Below are 23,325 nucleotides of genomic sequence, written 5' to 3'. Positions count from 1 at the left end.
ATTGAGAGGAGGATCCTGCCTGCCTGCTGATGACAGAGCCCCCTGCCCTCTCTTCCTCCTCACCCTCTCATCCTTTTGTCTCAGTGTAAAAGAGCTGCACTGGCCAACTGTTGCTACGACTACAGCTGTTGCCACAATGGTGGTCATTAGGGGTCGTTACCATGGCAAGGAGGTTCCCGGGGGCAATCAGAGGAGAGACGCTGCACCCACAGTGATAGTCGATATGTTGAGGTTATTTATGAGTGTAATGCCAAAGCAGTCATCATAGTGAGTTAGCGTTCACTAGCCAATGAGATGTTTACATTGATTAGAATGTAAACTTAATTTTTAACTGACCTATGAGCCCATAAATAAATGGCTGTAATGAAAGAGATTGTAATTTCCTAAAGGGTTGCACATAAATCCAAAATTGAAGCCTTTAGTACATTGTACATAGTTGACCTCTTGCTAAACACTTCTGTATTTAATGTAATTTTGTATTATTGACATATTAAGCATTTGTATTCCATACACGCACAGCATGCAATTCAAAATGTATATTTAATGTTTTCAGTGGACCATTATTTATCTGTACAGCTACAAATCTGTGATGCCATGGCAATATATTCAAAAACAAGACTGAGAGTCTACAGCCATGCTAGCAGCTCTGTGAGGCTTTGAGCTAAATGCTAGGCCAGCATGCTAGCATGCTGATGTTTAGCGAGTATAATGTTTACCATGTTTACCATCTTAGTTAAGCATGTTAGCACACTAACATTTCCTAATTAGCGCTAAATGCAAAGCACAGCTGAGGCTTATGGTAATGGCATTAGTTTTGGTGCCATACCATTGCTCTGATGGCCCATTATTCCGAAACTCCAGTAGTTCCGAAAATGTCCCATTTGACCGAAAGCCCATAGTCCAAAGGCCCGTTATACTGAAAACAAAAGCCCACTGCTCCGAAGGCCCATTGCTCCAAAAATACACACTCTCCCTTGACATGCAAGTGATCATTTTAACCAAAACCATTATCTAACCCTAACCAAGTGTTTTTTGTGCCTAAACCTAACCAGACCTCACCACAGCATTGTCACGCCATAAAACATTATTAGTTTTTCAACAAACATGTCAAAATACACTAAGATATTGAGGGCAAAAGACGACATAGGTAGACTAATCGGAACGCATAACCATAAATAATGGCAGTGTGTCATTATTGGTAATCAGACTCTGACAATGTTTATTACCTGGCAAAAGAGACTTTTTATATATTATTATTACCAACTTTTGGCAATTCCTCTAAAAGTTGTCAAGACATCTCACTCAAAACCACAAATGTGAACCTAATGGTGTCGCTAGAGGAAAAGTCAAAGGTCAAAGTCAAAGTCATTAGGATTTATTGTCTGAGAACCATGAATGTCTATACAAAATTTTGTGCCAAGCCATCCAGTAGTTGTTGAGATATTTCAGTGTGGACCAACATGGTAGGCAGACTCACCAAACAACAGACCGGCATTGTCATCCCAAGAGCTATGCCGCTATAGTGTGGCTAAAAATACAAAATGTCAAGGTATGATGTAGTATCCTCTACTGCATGCATCTGCAATACATTATATATTTAAATCAATTAATCGTCCCCATTTGTTCTAACCATCTGAAATCTGGTTTAAGCATTTTACAGTATGGACATTAGTCATCATAGATGGACTAGTTAAAGAAGTTAAATATGCCAGAGCAAGCTAACTTATAGGGGACAAGAAGTGGAGCATGAAGTAGAGCAGGAAAGTAGCACAGTTAGCAAAGCTAAACTAAAGTGAGTCTCTTGTGCTTTTCTCTCTGGAGTCAGCTTCAGTTACACTGTAACAATGACCAGCAAGATATTTTACCATGATAGGAACGACCAATTATGTACTCTTGCCACAGAAAGAAAGAAAGATGAGGGAGCACTGAGTGACCTCTGACCTGTAGGTTCAGGTCCTCCAGAGAAAATGAGTGTTGTTGTTTTCCTGACATGAAACTGGTTGTCATCTAGTGTGAGTATAGAATATCCTGTAATACTGCATCCCAAGTATTTTGAAGTATCTTAAGTGTGTGTGAAAATAATGTAATGTTGTTAAATAGTTGTCAATACGAGTAGTTGATAAAATATCCATGGTGTGAATATTGAACCAGTCCTTGCCCTCTCAACCATCTAATTTAATCACACTCTGACACAAAAACTTCTCCCTCAGTGCTTTCCAAAACACTTTGGAGGGTGACTGTCCTCATGTATCACATCAGGTGCCTGCATTGTTTTATCAGAGGCCTCACCTAGCCATGACCCACCATTCTGGCTCTCAGCGATTGGATACTTTCGAGCACCCTTACTGAGGTTACACTCCTGTCACTGATAGGAGAGGAAAGGGACAGTGGGTAAATCCTCCACATCCTAAGTGGATTATGGGGCCACTACTCCCTTGGTGCACTGCCTGAGTCTGACTACATTTATGAACGGCTCTGCTGGGAAATGCAAATGCATGAACAGTGTGTGCAGTTATCTGATACAAGTGGCCACATTTGTGCATATTTTATAGGAGAGCAAGAGAGAAGGACAGAGGTTTTAATCTGTAAATAGATGTCACCGCAATGATCGCACAGTGGAGTAGTCACTGTTCGCCTTTTGCAATATGAGTGTGAAAAAAAAGAACAGGATTAAGCAGGGAAGGATGTTTTTGCTGATTTACAAAGCAGGATTGGTCAGTCAGATCAAGGCAGGATTGTGAGTTATCAATTGTGAGTGTTTGCAAAAAGATAAAGAGAGAGAGGGAATCAGACAGATGAAAAAAGATGGGTGCACAGGGTTTATGAGAAAGCAATTAGACTGAGTGGCAAAACAAAGATGTTGGCGGGCTAACAAAAAGAGAAAGGAGCGATGAATGGATGTGTGTCAGAGATGACAGAGACGAACGGCTGATGAGCAGCAGAGAGAGCTGTGTGGCCTGTAGTGAAATGGTTAGATCTGGCTCAGAGTGGCTGCCTCAGACAGCAGAAAGTGTGTCACAGGAGAGCTAGGCTAATGCACCAGGCTAGTGTTGCCTCAATAGAGTCCCTGCTGCTTTCAGGCCTCCCGGTTAGCACTTACTGTTAGCGCAAGTCATGCCCTGAGAAGCCAAAACAGCATGAGCCACAATGAAGGTTAAGCTCATACATGGGCAAACTAGGCCTGTGGTTAAACTCTCCTGTGAGGATCTACACTAGTCACTAATCACTGCTCAGTCAGTAGAGATCCTTAGATGACCCAAAAAGCAGCGTTCACTGTGGCTTTTTTTTTTTTTTTTTTACGTCTGGTGTAGTGTAAGTGCATGCCTGTCAGAACCATTGACAGCTTGAAGTGGGGAGGGTGAGGGACTTCATTAGGCGATCAACGTTTCTAATACCAGTTATTACAAAGAAAAATAAAAAGATTTAACTCACCACTTAGTGGGAAATTAAGCCTGTTTTTACAGCTATTAGTCAATGCGTTGAGAAATCGCTATGGGAGGGCGTTTCCTATATCCATTTTATTCTGAAATCTTGTTTTTGTGGCTGACATGGAGGGAGGAGAAACTGCTTCACACAGGTGTATGATCAGGAAGGGCAGTAAAATCTTCACTGAATGCTGATAGACAGAGGGGATACTCAGCTTTAATGCACTGCAGAAATGATGAGCTAGGGGAAGCTGAACTAAATGTGTTAACAGGAGGTTCGGTCCAGTAGCCAACAACTGCATGGACCGCTCACAGTCATTGAGAATTGCTGATGTGACACCAAATCCACACATACTTATGATGCATAGGTGTTCAAAAACAATACAGGATGAAAGCAGCCCATGACCCATGATACATACAAAATACCCTGCACAAGTCCAGATCAATCATGTTACATGCATTAGAAGAAGAGAAAGACAGCCACTCTGACCAGACACATGTAAAATGACAGGATTTTAATTAGATTTAATGTATTTCTTGTATCATATTCTTATTCATTGCAGTGTTAGAAATGCTAATCGGTTTTTCCAGATCCCCCCCAAACTCGAAATTTTGTCGCTTCCAGGGAAGCTAAGGTCTGTTTAATGGAAGCTAAACCCCCCAGTTGTCATTCAAACACTGGTGAAAAGCATCAGAGGTTTGGAACCAAATATCAGAAAAGAAAAACCACTTCAATGTGCACTTTCAAGGATCAATACAGTATTAGCAGAGTTATTGATCTAAGTATATGCAGTGGTACTTACAATGAGTCATATTAATTTAGGCTTAAAGGTAGCTTGTGGGGTAAACAAACAGTTTTGGTTTAAATTCACAAATTTTGGTTCAATTTCCCATCAAAGCTTACTGTATACATCCTCAAGGCCTAACAAACATGTTGATTATCTTACTCTGTAAATAATTTGCAAAGTCTTTCTCTCAAATATTCTTAAGTTAAAACTTCAAACTAGCTATGATGCATGTTTACTAAGTACTAAATTCCAAATTAATCAAATTCTGATAGTGAAACAGGTCATTTCCTGGGGGTTGTGACACTCAGAAAAATGTACCCACCATTTTACAGCTACTCCTTTGACCACTAGTCACAGCTTGGCGCACTTCCTGGGGGCTTGAGTAAACAGTGCTAAGGAGGGCGCTGCTTTTAAATCAGTCATTGACTCAAGACAAGCAAGTCATCAGTCAAAGACAAACCTTCAAGCAGGTGACCCTGTTGTTATGGAGATGCAAATCCCTGACGTGCTGGGCTGACGCGCCGAGTCAAACCGAGTCAAGCCAAGCCAGCATATGTGTATGGAAAACCCCCATAAGTCTGTGCTACAGGGTGTGTCAGAACTGATGCTGAGAAAATTTTGGCGCCTGAAAATGTTCATCTTGATCTTGTTTCTGTTGTTTGTAATATCACTCTGGGAAAAAAGGCCTCATTATTGCTTCAGTCTCATGAATACCACAGACACATTTGATTATGACTGCAAGCTGCCAATTATGCTTCAGGCTCCTCATCGTGTCCCAGCGGACAGCTTCTTCCATTTGATTTCTTGGAGCCTTTTTCATATAAAAGAGGGAGATGTAATAGTATTGATCGAGGACATCTGAATCACAGGCACACATATGCAGATATACACAAAGACACATACATACAGTTATAATGTGACTAAATCATTCAATTGTATGAAAATACTGCCACACTGAACTTACTTTGGCCAGGTGGACCACATGGCTGACCTCCGGCTAATGAAAGATGAACCCAGTTGCAAAGCCCAAAATGATGTTAGGAGTGTATGAGGTCAGGCATTTAGCCTGCATCAGAGCCTTGAAAACCCGCAGGGAGCTCCAGCTTCTCTAATCAAGCAGAGGTCAGGTGAAGGTCAGTTAAGGCCCCTGATCAGTCAAGGCTCTGTGGTGCACATCCAATAACCATCCAGATAGCATCATTAATGAACCATGTGGAGGATGCTAAGAAGAACTACCGGCAGCAACTAGGCAGCAATATTTTTTTTTTTCTCTCAAATGAAAACTCCTTCACAATGCTGCAATATGAAACCTTCATCATCTTCTTATTTAAATATCAGAGAAAAGACAACTGACTTCCTTGATTGGATTTTTATGACTTACTGTCACATCTTTTAAACTGAGTTAAACACAAGTAATTGATAGGGAACTAGAATAGTACAGTATGCATTGAAAGTTGTTGTTTAAAATATACAGTTCAGTTTAATTTAAGTTCAGCTTTATTATATGAATTTTATTATATCATATTGTTCCAGTAGCAAAAAAGCTTCGGGGCCAGTTTGTCAAATATCACATGATCATTAGACTTTCCTATAAAATGATCAGTTATGGTCAAATACAAGACAACTCTGATGCTGCTTCTGTTGATTTTTTTATAACTTAGGAGGCTCCGAGGTTAATTAGGAGTAGCACAGTTTCTATCAGTGACAGTGTTGTGACTCATCGGAGGTACAGTACATTTAAAGTCTGCATCATTTAACTGTTCCAACTAGAGAGATTTAATCCAAATACAGTGTATGCTGGGAAGTGCTAATAAGTTCAGAGGGACATTTATTGAACTCACACTGTAGTTTCATCTCACAAATCTTGAACTCATTAAGTTTGGAAATTGTTCTGAAGATGTTAACAAAAAATATAAGTTGACCTGACTTTAAATTGACAAAATACCTTTTTATATTATTATTGATGGTAAAGATTGCTTTGTTTCACTAGATTGCATGAGTCAACTTTTGTTAATATAACTTACATTTGTGTGTATCTAACTAAAAGGCAGCATCTTCGCTTATTGTGTGACAAGGCACTCATTTTAATACAAATGTTGACATTTCTGACAGTTTTTTTGAGATCATGTTCACTTACATAGCTCTGAAATGCTAATAAAGCATCACCAATGGTTGCAGTGACATTTTCCTCTAGTTGCTCACTGTGTATTGTGGCTGGATTGTGTCAAACATGCACTCACTCACAGAGTTTTGATTACATAGCCAGTAAAATTCTGAATCTAGTTGTTGAAGAACCTGCAGCTGTTTTCAGCAACCTTCAATGAGACAGTTAATGTATCCAGGTGTAATCAGATCAGAATATAACTATAAAACAATAAGAATAGCTTTTAAATAACAGAGGATGCCCTTTACAGTGTTGCAGGTCCAACTGAACCAAGGCTGTCCTCAGGAAAAAATCTGTCTGATATTTCTGCTCGCGTCACAAAGGTGTTTGTCTCCAGAAATAGTCAAGTGTTTGCGTCCCACCAGGCTGCAGTTGACGTAGCTCATAATACTTGATGATAGACTGCCACACCATCCTAAAATAAGAGTCTGTGTTGTGCCGACTTACACGTTGAACTTGTACAAGCATTTGTTGTAGGAGATGTTAGATTCTCTCAGTGAATGTTTGTTTGTGCTGCACTTAAATCTCTTAGCATCATAGGTACACAACATACTTAAAAAAAAAGACACTCAGGGGGCTACCTGTTTGCTACTGTAGTTAAGTCATACTTTCCTACTGTTAGTGAAGAATCCAAAAGTCATACTATGTGGGTGGAAAAAGGTTTCTGCCGATTCATGATATGGTTTCCTGGAGTTTTACTGCCTCAGGAAGCATTTTCCTAATCTAATCTATGGTTTTTAATTGAAATGTTTTATCTATAAAGATGTGCCACTTTGCCTATCTGTAAAAGGTAATTGATTTTCCAAATAAAGAAAAAGTTAGATAAAAGCATTTATTTCATTTGTCAAGACAATAGGAAGTTCTGAAGACAATGAAACACAATGCACTTGCCAATAAAAAGTCATCTGAAAATAACAAGGTGAACACAGCTTTTTTGGGAATTGAAAGTTTAAGCAATTTAACTTTTTGTAATGTCAGACTTACATTGTTATACACAGAAAATGTGTATGGTTTGTCGCTTTATTGACGCTGATCAGCTGTCTTTCTGTTACAGGATTTCTTCCTCTCTGAGCCTGCTCTTCTTAGACCTCAACAACAAACTCTTCAGTCCATCCAATAAGGTACAGTACATCTGGACTTCTGTTTTTCTCCAGCCCCTAGTGCAGTGATATTCTGTCTTCATTTAATGCATTTGTTTGCATCTTCTTCCCTGTTGGTATTGCGAACGGGCCAAGAGAGCCAGTACTAATGAGACAGTGGCCTGCTTGATGTTGATGCTGGATATCGTGAAACGCCTGAACCACCAGGAGAATTAGCTCATAGGCTACAGAAAGACAGCATGCCTTGACCTTGTACTGTAGATTGAACTACGATGGATCCTCAAGACATTTAGACTGAACGAGGCTGTCAAACAAGAAAAAGAAAAAAATGAAGCTGTGGGAGGCAGAACTTGTTGTCCTTTGTTCGGGCTAATAAATCTCTGAGGGCTTTTGTTTGCTGAGGCTAAAAACTGATCAGAATAGAAATGTCAGTGTATTTGATGTTAAATAGTTTGAATGTAACATGAGTACAGTAAGTGTAGCAGAGTTGTGTTGTTGCTTGGATGAAAGGGCATGTTTTGTCATGCAGACGCATGCACAATGTTGCCTGCAGAGCAGTAAGCACTCATGGAACATAGCCTCAATGCTCAGCATCATGAGTGTCCTCTGTGGGCTTCCCTGAGGTGCAACACTGGACTGATGATTTCACAGTGGATTAATTTCATTCTGAGCACAAATCTCTTCTGTGATACTATCCATAGGAGCAAACTGCTGCGTCTGTTTTGGAACAGAAAAGCAGAGCAAGTTGTGTTTGAGAGGAACAGGCTCTCAGAATGATTTTTTTGAGATGCATTCTGCATGAGGCAAGAGTCAAACTGAATTTCAGTGTAATTTTTCAGAAAGTGCATAAGGAGAACAAGAAATAGTGTTGAGAGGAGTTATGGCTGTGTAGCTTGTTGTCAGATTTCCAGTGACATTGAGAATACCTCCTTGGTTTTTTTACTCAAAAAAATAATCAATATCCTTTCTGCTGCTGTTGCATTAGTGATTTTTTGCTCCACTGAGCTGCTCGACGCACAACAAACTACAAAACAGTGATCCATTCATCAGGGCGTACTGGAAACCTCACAAAGGTGAAGAGTCCAAAAGCTTACATTTTTTTATAGTCTGGGAAACAAACAAACAAACAAAAATCTCGAATACATTTTTTAACAAATATTCACCTCCACAAATACTGACTGGATCAATATAACCCAAATAAACCCACACTGAAGGTAGAGATCACACACGGACAAACACCGCAAAGTGAAAACCTCTAATGAAACAGAGAATCACTTTTTCACCTTGTTGACTGGATATCCATTTACTTATTTCCTTACTATTACTGTTACTATTACTATTACTTACTTACTACCGAACGCTGTAACTTTGAGCATAAATTCCAAACAATAAAACCTGCACAGATTTCTTTTGAACAGCGCAATAATTGACAGTCTTTTACAATTTTTTAATGATCTCTCTGCACATTTTAACCTTTACCAAAAACATCATCAGTTGTCTTCTCATAATATCAAAGGACACAAACAACAGATCATCATGTTTGGTTCATTTGACTTCAGCGTAAAATATGCCTCAACTCAATTTACAAATGTATTTTGTCGCAGTAATTTAAATGACACAACCATTGTTCATTTACATATTAAGACACTTTAAGTGCCTCCCTGATCACCCTGTCGTACCCTCATGGGTTCACTTAATTGATCACCCAGATGTTCTAGGCAGCGCTGTTAATTGCAATTAGTAATGTTTGTATGTAAGTGCGTTGTAAACACTCATGACAGAGCACCATGATACATCATATTTCATTTTAGTGTTAATTAGATACTAAAAATAACGTGTTTTGAGTTTAGGTGGTGACAGTGAACTATAGGCAACATATTTGAATTCACTGTTCAATGTTAAGTATCTGCAGTGCACATGCATAAAACATTTCATTTGAAATGCAAATGATTATTGTCATAAATGCATACATTATGCTGTTTCTGTCTGTCTTAGATAAAGTGTATGTATTTATCTAGCTTGTGTATGTTAAGCATTTTAGTACATAAGGTAGCGAGGGCAGAGCTGAAGGGGTGTTTATCCTGCAGGAGAAGCTATTGTACAGTAAGCGCATCAAATATTTGCGCTTTAAAACCACGGTGAGTTTACTGTCAACATGCACGTTTTATCTTCTCCTCTTTCTTCTGTGGAGAAATACCTGTACACAGTAGTGACTACTGAGAGCATCCACTTTTCTGACAATATAGTATTGAAGTACATTTGTTTAATTTTGTCATAGCTTGAAGAGTATTCATCACCAAATGCCAGAGAGACATACTGTCCCTGAAGCTATGATCCAGCAGCCTTCATTCAGTCCACAATCAATGTTCTCTCTCTTGAGAGCTGCGGGATTGCAATTTATCTGTAATGAATTGTTGATGATATTATGTTTTTCTTTCATATATCGAGGGAGACTGCTCTAATTCATCTTCAGAACACGGCAAAGCAATTTGTTGAGATTGTTGTTCATTCCAGTAACTGTTCGACAATCTAAACGAGTCAGTTGCTACTTAACTGGTAAAGTAAAGCTGTGTGTGCTCTCTGTGATCAGTAATATTCTCTGTAAAATGAATGATGAACAAAATATCCTGATGTTCTTCATTCACGGAATGTTTTTTCTGACCAACAGTCAAAAATCCAAAGATATTCAATTTATGGTGCAATTAACAATTACTTTTATCATTGATTCATCTACTGACTATTTTCTTGCTTAATCAATTAATCGTTTAGTTAATTAAATGTGAGAAAACAGTGACAAATGCCCATCATAAGTTCCCAGAACTTGAAGTGACGTCTAGAAAAGTTCTTGTTATGTCCAACCGACATTACAAATCCAAAGATATTAAGTTTACAAAGATATTAAAAAGGAGAAAAACAGCAAATCCTCAAGTTTGAGAAGTTGAGACCAGTTTTGTTTTGGTATTTTTGCCTTAGAATTAGACTTGTGAATATTAAAATAGTTACTGGTTAATTTTCTAATCAATTAATTGTTTTGGGTCTAATTCAATCATCAATCATATGAAACAACAAATGGTCATATTTGCGAAGCTGCAACCAGTGAGTGTTTTTTTTTGCTCGAGGAATGACTTAAATGTTTAATCAATCAACAAATCAATTAACTGACTTATTTTATAAGAACAAATATTATTATTTTTATTTATAGTTCCAATACAGAGCATGAAACTGATCTGCTGCACAGAGAGTTTATAGCTACTGCCAATTTTCAACTCTTGTCCCTTGTTGGGCTTTACATATACAATGTAATTAAAATATACAGTTTTCATCATCATGAAACACAGTACACTACAGATATGGAAGTACAATAAATACAAATACTGAATACATTGATTGTGATGTACAGCTTGAAAGAGAAAGAAAAAAAGAATAATAATACAGTACAATTAGCTAAAAATGGATACAGCTCAGGTTTGCTTTTAGCCAGCACTGAACCTTTATTGTAAAAGATTTTATATCTGGCATTAATTTGATTTCAGTTGGTAATGTGTTCCAGAGTTGACAGCCCTATGTGGAGAAGGCTGATTATCCAAATTTAGATCTACAATTTGGTATTTTACAGTTGCCATTCACCATGCGCCTAGTTGCGCTGGTACTGTCTTTTCTTTGGATAAGAAAGAGGCTCAGGGATAAACTGTTGATGCATTTGAAAACTAATTAGAGAAAACAAAAATGAGCTCTCAAAATGAAGTAGATTGTATTTCTTCAGTATGTGACAGTGATGCCACCAGACAGGCTTTTTGTCCATTATTTTCAGTGCCTGATTGTATAAGGATGAAGAAGATAGTAAATGTAAATGTTTATTATGTAGCATTATGTACACTCACCCGTTAAAAGATATCACACTAACTAACTAACTAACACACAATGGGCCTTATTTTCATGCCTTTCCTTTTCTTTTTACTCTGTGGGCATGAATACTTGAACACACTGTGAGCTTTTCTACTAGATCTCTCCTTTTGTACTAAACTGACCTTGATTACACTGTAGTTTAGGTTGAAGAAATCACGTGTCTTGCAGCTGTATGCAGCAGGCCAGAGCCAAGACTGCAGCTCTGCAGGGGATTTTCTCTCTCATGGGAACACTTTGTTATATTAATTTGCATAGACGCATTTGATCGGCTTTTATGAAGTCGCAGTGCTCATGCGAGGAGCTTCTTCACTTGTTAGTGGAAAGCTAAATTTACTGTAGCTAAAAGAACAAAAGCGCTAACATAACTGCAAGAAATGTATATTAAATAACAATAATTACTGGATCATATCCTCGAACACTGAGTCATTAGATACTGAAAGGCGACTCTATGGGTTGTTCTCTCTTGCCTCATTTGTGGGACTTCCACTTTGACATAATTTTCTAATGATAAATTTTATTTATACAGCACTTTTCAAAACAAAGTTGCAATGTGCTTTACATGGTTAAAACATTTAAGTACTGCATTTAAGCATTAAAATTAGACAATTAAAATGAAATATAAAAACTGAATAAAACACTCCTAGTATGAGATTAAAAATATTAATATTAATAATAAATAAAACAATAAATCAACCGTAGTAATAAAATATTAGTTAGTTATAATATTAGTTCATTAGATTAGTTTTAGTAATTGAGGCCACTGACCTTTACCTATAGGAACGCTGCTACATTTGCTGTGGGAGATCTGACTGTTTTACTGACTGAATGCAGCAGCTAAAGTATCTAAAACTTGTGCTTTTTGAGGCAGTGTTGGTTCCCATATAAACATCGTAAACAGGCTTATTTCTGTCATTCTGCTCACATGCTACAATCACTCTCTCCCTCTATCTGTGTGTGTATGTGTGTGTGTGTGTGTGTGTGTGTGTGTGTGTGTGTATGTGTGTGTGTGTGTGTGTGTGTGTGTGTGTGTGTGTGTGTGTGTGTGTGTGTGTGTGTGTGTGTGTGTGCATTTTTGTTACCTCTTGGGGACATTTCCAGTATAAACACCAACCTCGTTGGGACCAGTGGTCCTCTTGGGGACCAAAGCTTGGTCCTAATGAGGAAAAAAATGTAATTTCTGAGGTCCTGCTCGGGGTTAGGGGTAAGGTGTGAATTGAAGTCAGGTTAATGTTAGGGTTAGGTATGAATTGGTTAAGGTTTAGGTTCAAGTTAGACTTTTGGTTAGGTCATCCACAATGAATGGAGGTCAATGCAATGCAAGGATAGCTGTGCAAACTTCAAGTCAGTTTTACCAAGGTAGCATTGAAACAGCCTGGCTATTTTTGGCCTCTTTGTGTGTGTGTGTGTGTGTGTGTGTGTATGTGTGTGTGTGTGTGTGTGTGTGTGTGTGTGTGGCATTGCATTAACATGGTTTAATCCTCTGCATGGCTTATTGGATACAAATCCCTCCCAAAGCTTTTAAAGCTCCTGCCTTTTCATTTCTGTCCCCCTCTCTCTACCTATCCTTCCATCAGACAGTTGAAGGAAGCTTTACTCTCAAAATCAGCCCCTGCTGTCCCAACATCTTCACATTCCTACTTAAACCGCATCTGATACTGAGTTATTGGTTATTGGACATGACTCGAATAGTTGGCTAACTTTTTTTTATCAGTTCCTAACAAGCTGTTTTTTACAACTTTTTAGCCATTTTGGTACTTGATTCAAGACACGAGGTACAAACTGACTTTATGTGAGATGCAAAAAATTTTTAACTAATATTTCCACAACTACAATTGGACAAAAAAGTAGAGGCTGGTAACCTCAAATAACAGTTGATTGACTGCCTGACCGCATTTTATGTGCAAAGCTATAAGACTAAAGAACACCAATGGACATCAGTTTTGATTAATCTACACAATTACATAACATGACAATATTGCACATAACCCGTAACATAACACATACATATTGCCATATTGCACACATCCCATAACATAATACATACATACACCTCATAAAAAATGTAAGGAGGTAAGCGCATTTTCTGAACTTCCTGTGAAATCTCTCTCTCTCTAAATATAATTGTTCTTTAAGCTGTTCACCAGGCAAATTACAGCCAGAGTTGACCATACCTCACTGTAATGGATGGGACTAAACTTTTCTCCACAACTAAACACAAGTAAGCATGATTAAACTAGTAAAAATAAGTGACAAAATTGACTAAAACAAAATACAAAATTGCGCTTTAACTCCTCTTTACTCCAATCAATGAAAAGACAGTTTGACTTGGATTTACAGCCACAATATGAATTAGTATGATACATAATATGTGAATCCATTTGAAGCTGATCAAACCTATTTATATATTTTAATAAAAAATATCAGTATACTCTATCAGTCTGTATAAATGTCTACTGTACTTCTTTGAATTAGGGAACTGAGTGTTTTCAGGTTTGATTTGTAGAATTATGTATTATGTATAGATTTTCAGCCAGGGATGATTGTTGCAGGTCATCCCTCCTCTTTTTTACCCCTTATTTATGCAGTATGGTCTAACATCATGACAACTATCTTGATGCATTTACTTAAAGTACCTGATACCTCTAGTCTGTCACTCTGTTTCCACTTTTCAAATGTCTCAGGAGGAACATCTCTCTGCTAGAAAAATCCAAGTCGAAGTGTTTGTCTTTCTCTGTGTAACTTGATTGAGGACAGCTGCAGAAATGACTCCACTGCCAATCCCAGATTACCCCGTCTTTCACCGGGGACTGATGTGTCTCTGTGTAAGTAAGTGTTTACACTCAAGAACCACCGGAGCTCCCACATCTCACACACCAGCCTGTCCTCACAAGAAAAACAACAGCATAGGTCTAAAATTCAGGCTGGCAAAAACAACCTATAATTACATTTATGTCATCTAGCAGCCGTAGTAATTATGACTCAGGGAAGTGACGCAGTTCAGATGACGTCAATATAAGGTGACTTGACAAGAAGATTTTTGCCTTGTTAGGAGGAGGTGGGTTGGGTATAAAAACATAACGTCCTAGTGTTTACTGTTGCCATGACTACGAAGGTAGCGCAACTTCAAGGAAGTATAAACCAAATGATCATTTTAACCCAAAACATGATCTGTCCCCAACCCTAACCAAATGGTTTTTGTGCCTAAATCTACCAGACCTTAACCACAGCGTTGTCACACCATAAAACTTCCCCTTTTATTTTTACAGTGATTTGTAATGGTTTTGGAAAGCCAGAGTGCATTACTACAGCTGCTAGATGACATAAATGTAACTATAGGTCATTTTTGCTGGCCCAGTTGCTGGCCTGAATTTTAGACCTATACCTATCAGGGTTTTTCATGAGGATGTGTTGCACACACATATACATCGATGGTTTTGTCTACAAAGAGATTGGAACAAAAATAGAAATACATCTAACAACGCAAAGGACTATTTTCTGCTTCCGTACAGTAAGTCAGCCAGTGAACAGAGAAAATGTAATTCTGCTCTGACCCTCTTTCTTTCTTTTATTAGAAACGTCTGATTCGGTTGAAAATGTTTCTCAGACAAAATGAATGTTGGGGTAAATGTGGCTATTATTAACACGTGGATTCTATTTTAATATCCTCACTACCAATTACTGTAGGTCTTCAGTATCAGTATTACATGATGTAACCTAATTAATGTGACAGAGACAGATGCTTTAATTTCTCCTGTATGATCTCATTGCAGATAATATTTGAAGAGAGAAAACATATTTTAACAGTTACTGCAGCAGAGAGGCAATTTGAAGAAGGCCTTAAATGTCTAGATGTCTACATGGAGGCTAAGATTTTTTGGCAACTCTTTTATATATCATCAATTTTCAGAAATGCAGCAGTAGGTGAATTACTCCACAGGTTCAGAGGATATAGATGAAACATTTTACTGCATATTGTCATAAAAAAATAGGACTTTGTAATCAATATATTAGCACTGCCTAGTCAGTGTCAAGTTCTTGTGTGAAGGTCCTTTTTTCCACTCAAGTAATTTATTTATAAGCTCTGTCTTATCTTCCCCACTTGGTGACTTTTATGAATATTCCCACAATATGGCTGCTCTACCTGTTATTTTTAGAAATATTGAGCTGTGCAGTCACGGAAGACTGAAGACGTTATGTGACATTGAAACTTAAGCTCGGAGCTTAAGACATTATCTCATGTCACATCAACCATTAAACTACCTTCTCATATGCATTTAGCTGAAAGATGACCTCAGCACTGTGCTGAAAACTGCATTCAGTGGTAACAGCAGTGCTCTCTGGAAGAAACTGTTTTTCACATACATGTGTTTCTGCTGTTGTCTTGATACCTGACTTACCCCCCCGCGCCATGCATAATTCAACAGGGAGCTGAGGTTTTGCAGCATGTAATGACAGCAAGTTGTAGAGGAAAGCACTACGACTTAACATCTAAGAGCCAGTGACAGCAGGAGCCATATCCTGTCATTTTCACTGACTGCTTCCCCTCTGTGAATCTCTCTTCATGGCGCCTCAATCCTGCAAATACTTCTCCCTTCCTTTTCTGCACCCTTCCTTTCTCACCCCCCTCCCCTCTTTTACTCAGTGCAATAAATACTCCCCCTGTTTCTTCTCCGTATATCAAGTGACTGCTCTGTATTTTTCCCTCCAATCTGCAAGGCCATCTGGTCCTCTGTCCTCAGCCGCGTGTCTGTCTGCAGTATCTTTGCTCTCTGAATCCATTTGACAAGATTAATAGAGTGAACCTCAGACAGATATAAGCTGCTCATTTTGATAGGGATTGTTGGGAGGAGATAAGTTCAACGCTGATCATGAGCAGCTGAACAAGCTTTTTGTCTGTTCTTTCATCAACAATGACAGCTCACCCGGCCAATCAAGGGGAGCTGTGGGAAAACAACAACATAGCTTAAAAAAAAAAAGATACATGATGAGAGAAAAATGTCAAATCACTTTTATGTGAAGCTAGACTGACATGTAGACATTAATGCATAAAATTTGACCCCTTTTATCTTTCAGTCACAAATACATTGAAACCACCCAGCTGGCAGGATAAACTGTTGTCAGATTAGCATGCTGTCAGGTGGAATCCCACTGAAAAAGCTGATTGGTTTGAGATCAGATGTGGTTTGCGATGTGGACAGTGTAGAAGTATGTGATCAGTATAGTTGATTAAACTGATATCATTTGATACTGAGTCTACAACATCATGGATTTTTCTCTCATGAAACTTTTTCTCCAGAATGCACTACACTGTGATATCCTCCTGTGATAAATTTAGGAGAAAACTAGAAGAGTTGTACCAAAAAACAACAGGCCTTAGGCCTTTTACAAGAGCTTATGTCAAATAGAATGAAAGAAATGGTATCAAAGACACTTCCAGGCAAAAGTACTGAAGGGGCAAATGGGACAAAAATGGCAAATACAGAAACTTTACCTTAACAGTTTATATAATAATTGAAAGAGTATTAAAATTGGTGTCAAAAACCCAATCAAATGTAAATCTGTTGCCTATGAATATAATGTTTGAATTATTTGCATTAAATACCAATAAAGTCATGATGTAAATGTAATCATAGCTCATTAATGTTTAGAAGAAACTTCATCAACTATCCAATCAACTATACTGAAAAAAAAGAGCCTCCATGTCTTGCGAGGGGAGAACCGCTGTACTTATTAAAGCCCACTCGTCACCATGCTGACATTGTCAGATGCTCTGGATTGGCTGCGTCAGTGATACAATAAGATGTAAAAACAGTGCAGTATTCTTTAACACCATGACGCAAGTACAAGCTGTGACAGAACTGTTCTAGTAGCACAAGACAGTCCAGGCCTGTTTTACAAAAACCGCTGTGATGGTTCAAGTTACTCGTATTTGACAGCAACATTTTCTATCACACACTGCCAGTTGCAAAGCTTTATGTAACACAATATTGAGAAAGCATCACTCAGTACGAGAGTGTTTGACAGAATGATTGCCTAACTGAACTTCATCTTGCTGTTTTATTTTTGACACTGAAAATATGGTGTCATGATAGACACACTGATTGAGACACCGGGAGTCAGTCGTAATAAAGACTGCAGCTGCATTATTTGAATGTGAATTGAGGTTGATTTAAATTGTTCTCATTTGAGGAAACAAACTGCTCCACAGTTGAATGTACTACCGCCTGGTGTGAATGAATGTGTAAGTGTGAAGTTTTACAAGTTCAGGCTTATACTCTGTTTGACTTGTGGTCCCTCAAGATGAAGCAATGTCTTCTTGCGACTCATCATTACCAGTTATGACAAGTTCAAACAAGGACTAAAGGAAATCCAGAAAAAAATAAAGTTTGTAACATTTCTTTCCTATTCTGCTCATCATCTCATGACCCCATGTTGGGAACCACTGCTGTATAACCAAGTTGTCTGCTTATGTTGCACATCATCCTCTCTGCTCTTATTCTCTGCAATAAAGCCTAAATTCTCAAAACTTTTACTACATCACACTCACAGCACAATCTCTCCTGTGGGAACATAAAGATGTGAATTTAAAACCCAGCACAGGCACTTCTCATTAAAGACATAACACACACCCTTCAGCTAAGCCCGGCACCCAGGTAAACTACACACAACACAGCAATGTGATGATTCATGCATGATGTTAACATTTAACTGCTTTTTTTGTGTTTACTTGCCCAATTATAGTTTCTACCCCTCCAGACACATTCTGTTCTTTAATTTTCTCCCACACATCTCTTAACCTCTTCTCACCCTCGACTTGCATTTTCTTTTTCCAGCAAGCCAATTTATCTTACGTGCTAATTAACAAGGCTGGCCTCAATTAAAGCAGTAATTGGACCATATGGAAAAACCAAACTGAGACACATCACAGACACAGTTTCTTTGGTATCCTCTTGTGAAGACCTATTACTAAGATAAGTTTGTTTTGGCTATTGGTTCACTTCCTTGTCGCTTGATAAGAATGTATTTCTATTTCACATGTCTTAGCAGCAAAACAGGTAACATGAGCCAGCAGAAAGTAAACTGTGCTTACGGATCATTTGGGACTGACAAGAACATGCCAGAGTTTCCTGTTTACAATCTAACAAAGTTGTGGCCCAGAGGCAGAAAATTAGCACAATATCACAATACCTTATCTATGCATATGTTCAGCATTTTTACATGGTTTTTTGTCACTTGAGGGCAGAGGAGTTCCTACACAAGTTTGCTGACACAGAGCCAGTGCCAGATAGGTAGATACAGTCAGTAGTACTCAAGGAGTATTTGCCAAAAATAGGTTATATGGGTGGTGCACTAAATGTAAAAACAAAACAACAAACTAAAAGAGGATAAAAAGCTGGGTCAAAACTGTCTCTGGGTTCATGTTTACTGATCTTATACTGACATGTAGTGGCGGATACTTGATTCTTGTTTTCGGGGTTTTCAAATGCTAAGAAATGTACAGTATATGTTTAGTGTGCTCAGAGCTCAGAACAGATCATGAATGTATCCACCGCTACATTCTGAGCTCAGCATAGAAGTAAGTACATGTACCCTTTTTACCAAATCAGATAGAGTATGATAGAGAAATGTCACCTTTGAAAGACTTAGCCCATTATATGTGGCAAGCACCATAATATCTGTCAACTTGCACTAAAATGGAACAATCATGGTGCCTTAACAATGGTTGGATGACACACGTTTTTTTTTTATTTATGGAGAATTGCCCCATTTCAAATTTAGCTCAAACAGAGTTCATGAATTATTTTTTATATCGTTTTATTATAATTTTTATTCATATTGTAATGTATTTTTCACTGCTTAGGGACACTGAACTATCCCCTTGAGTTGTTAAAATGTCTTACTTCACATCACTTTGTTCTCATCATTGTATTCCAATGGCCCAGTTTTTAGTTAATGAGGGATATTCTATGAGGACACGTGTGAAATTATTTTTCTCTGCAAGCATGTGCTATATAGTCCACAAGTTCATAAACTTAAGCATTATTATTAGGTTGGTAGAAGACAATAATGATGAGAAAGACTACTGTGGCCTCAAGGCTATGAAGACTTTTCCTTGGTATTTCCAGTGCATCAATATGCTAATTTCCTTGCGTTCCAGTTGCCATGCATGACATACAGAGATACATTGGACTGTGCTGCATCTTTGCTTAAAATTGCAACATTACTGTAGTCAAGGACATGAGAAGGATGAAATTAATTGAAAATATGAAATTCAACAACAGATGTGGATCTATGCATATCATTTCATGTTCTTTTATGCTTTATGCCATATTACTGAAACCTCAGTGTCATCTTTACAATGACAGAGCTTTACAGCTCTGCAGGAGAGCCGTTCCCTGAAAAACTGTAACAGCAGGCTGTTCACCTTCAGGGAGGCAGGTTTTTACAGGCTTTTCTTCTTTTTAATGAGGAGACAGGGACTGTGCAGGTAATGGGCTTTGTTCTGTGTTGGTAATTGAGAGGTGGAGAATATAGTGCAGTATATTAATGCTTTTGTCCCAAAGAATAAAATATAGGGCCTTAGCAGTGATTAGCACTGTGAAGTGGCAGGCTCCAGATGTTAGCAGGTGTGGTGCTTATTAGCACTCCCAGGAGAAAGTGAGATCAAGATATAGCAGTTAAAAGTCAGATGCAAAGGCTGTAGCCTGAAGGTTATAAAGAAGGTTAAGGAGGAAGGCTCAAAACTGAAAGGTTGCCAGTTTGTATTCACCCTCCCTAAACAGCTGTAGTCTAAATGTGCAAATAATTAAACGCCCAGTGCCCGGGTGAAGCTGCGTGGTGACCAACAACAACATGTGGTCATTCTGCGTAGCTCCCTGGCATTAGTGTGTTAATGTGTCAAATCCTCTCACCCCCTGAAACTACAGTACCTGCCTCAGCCTGCTGCTGTCAACAGGATTGTGTTCGTGAGGTCTAAACAGCTGGACATGATTTTTGACATGCCATGTTTGATACTTCTCTGGTGCATGATGGGCAGGAGATTTGAAGCATGATGATTATGCCACTAGCATTTCCATTTTGTCACATTATGACACATTTTATTCACAAGGTTTTTGTATTTTGTCAATTTTTGTCTCATCATTCTTCCATGACTCAGCTGTGTAAACACAACGTTAACATATTATCACTGTAAAAAAAAAATCATTATGTCGAATGTGTTTGAAAACATCTGCCTAATTACACATCCAGCAGACGCAGAATGACATTAGCATTGACTCTTTGATGGTTGATGAGAGTGAACTAAAACCCTATAAGGCTGTAAACCAAAACAATGAGCTGAAAGACGCTAAAACACTCCATATAGTTGAGAGCACCTGCAGAGTGACCCCTCTCACATTACACATTCTGTGGTCATTTGATCTATTGTAAATGTTAACATATTAACCGTCATGTCTAATAATAATAATAATAATGATGGAAAAGGGAGGGGAAAGAAAAGGAGGAAGAAATCTGTGGTTGTTAGTAGTGACTTATATTGTTTTTATGTGTCTATTTTTAGCCTTCGATGAACTTTTACTTCTCATGAATATGAAAATCACTTGGTGTATAAATAAATCATATCTTCAGTGAGGTGCCTGATGGGCCTTTTTTCCTCTTCATCCTACTGCTGCTGCATGTTGCTTGCTAACACCAGCATTACTTAAACAGGGATCACATTGAACAGGAGGCAGTTAAATGCAAGACCGGTCATACTTTCAGTAGTAGAAAGTATGGGTTTACACAAAACACCATCCATTTCTATGTCAGTTTATTTTTATTACTTGAAAGATTTCTTAATTAAAGAGCCATCTGTTTGTGAAGTATGTTACCATTAAATGCAAACAAGAGGAAACCAGAAACAACAGAATATTTCAGACTGCTATAAAAAATGATATTTTATTCTGTAAATTTGGTCAGACATTGAGCCAGAAGCAGCTTATAAACCCATTACAACTGCAAGAGTTTTAATACAACTAATATTACATGTTAATATCTTCACTATGTCTTATGCTATCCCACCTGCATCAGACAATGCCTATAACAATATTTTCCTCTCATTATTCCTCCAAATAAGAACACGGAAGAAGCTCCTGGTCTGAGAATATGACTAACTGAACAAAGCAATCTTTTTAAGATGCCATGCACAATTAATCTTCCAGAAGGAAGAAAGGATTTAGATTAAGCCCCCACAGCTGCCTTGCAATGCTAACTTTAGCATTATCAACATGTCACTTCTGCAAAGCTTCTTTTAACGAAGGAGGACGCCCTCGTACCACTAACTAATCAAACTGCGTGCTAATGCTTTACTTTGCACCAGATTGAAAAACATTACCGCTGAATACACAGAGGTGGATCTCTTCTGCAAATATAATCAACAACCACATTTGCTCGAGGTTCTGTTTCTGCTCTGAGGCTGTGGTTTGCAATAAGGGTAACGTGTTGATGGTAAATAGACCCTCGGGGGGGGGGGGGCGATGAGATTAAGGCCACGTCAACTGGCCACAACTGGAGCTTTGGCATCATCAACACATCACTACAGGATGTCAACATGTCAAGCTATGTGCAAAGCTTTATTAAAACACTCCGGTCCAGATCATCCGACTAAGAGCTGCTCTCTTTCTCTTTCTGTCACACAGACACACAAACATCTGATCATGCTGCCAGTAGAACAAAACTTAAGGTCATTGGGTCACATCCCAGTTTTATACTCTCAATCTCTCACTTGATTCTCTTTCCACCTCTAGCCTGTAGAGTCTACTCATCAATCTCAGCTTGTTTCATCACCTCTCTCTTTTTGTCTCTCTCCCGCATTCTTCTTCTGTTGTCCAGCCTTGTGTAACTCTTCCCTCGATCTGGGATTAACCTCTGTTTTAGCATCATGTGCCATCATGTGCCCTCTGTAAACTACAGTAGTTGTTGTGGACCCAATACCATGGCATGCTTGAGCCTTTTCCGGAACTGTGACGCGTGACGTTGTCTGGCTTAGGATTTTAAACCACCTGCTGTCTGCAAATCTGGGATAGATGGTTGGATTGATAGAAATGGTAATGACATGGTGAATGATGGGGTGATGGTAGAGGTTATGTTGTGTGTGAATGAGTGTGCCATTTTTTTGTTTGTTTGTTTTCTGCTTTTTTTCTCTCTGAGCCACAGTTGACCATGACCTCCAGTGGCCTGTTGCAAGGGAGTGGAGGAGCACATCTGGTGTTTGGATGTGTGTGTGTGTGTGCGCGTCTGCTTCTGTGTGTGAGTCTGGATTGTGTGTAAGATGAGCATCCCATCTGGCCTAGCGAAAAAACAGGACTGGAGCCCGGGGCGTGCGGCGGGAGGGGGCTGTCGCGCACTTCTGTGAAGACGCCCACATCTGTTTCTCTTCCTCTCACACACAGGAAAGTAAATAACAACACAAATACAAACAGCTAAATCTTAGGAAACAGATCCTGCACGTATCACGAAGCCCCACTTTTGAAGTAAAAGCATCTACTGTACAGTGGGTTAGCAAACAGCAGTAATAGCTTGTGACACACATATCTTCTGCTGTTGAATGCACCATATAGGCCTCAGGCAGGTGTCCAACCCTGAGGACAAGAACAGCAAAAAATAGCATCCACACAAACACACGCATACTTGCACACACATTCACTCTGTCTTGCTCAGCCTCTCACAAATCAATGCTCTTTCTCTTCCTCTCAACATTGTGGATACTTGGCCTCCGAGTGAATGTTGCCATTTGAACCATGGTGGCTTAAAGTATATTACACACCCATCTTAAAGGCTATATTTCATCATGAAATGCCAGTGAATGTGTTCTCTGTATTTGGGTTTCTAGGTTTTGGTATATGAATACGCATCACTATCACAGCAGTCTTTGCAACCCGATATCTAAATTAAAATGCTAATGA

At 38.6% G+C, this 23,325-nt stretch overlaps 1 protein-coding gene across 4 annotated transcripts in view; it reads left to right on the top strand.

Annotated features, from left to right (window-relative positions):
* The window catches only part of dlgap4b (discs, large (Drosophila) homolog-associated protein 4b), a 114,409-nt gene that overhangs the window by 25,884 nt on the left and 65,200 nt on the right, over positions 1-23,325 (top strand). For all 4 annotated transcript variants that reach the window (XM_042406122.1, XM_042406123.1, XM_042406124.1 and 1 more), the window contains exon 2: positions 7,432-7,498. The gene's annotated coding sequence lies outside the window, so the exon portion shown is untranslated. The remainder of the gene's footprint in view (positions 1-7,431; positions 7,499-23,325) is intronic.

The sequence above is a fragment of the Thunnus maccoyii genome, chromosome 3 (genome assembly GCF_910596095.1).
Source record: "Thunnus maccoyii chromosome 3, fThuMac1.1, whole genome shotgun sequence".
Classification (NCBI taxonomy): Eukaryota; Metazoa; Chordata; class Actinopteri; order Scombriformes; family Scombridae; genus Thunnus; species Thunnus maccoyii.
This window is presented reverse-complemented; position numbering and strand designations above follow the sequence as displayed.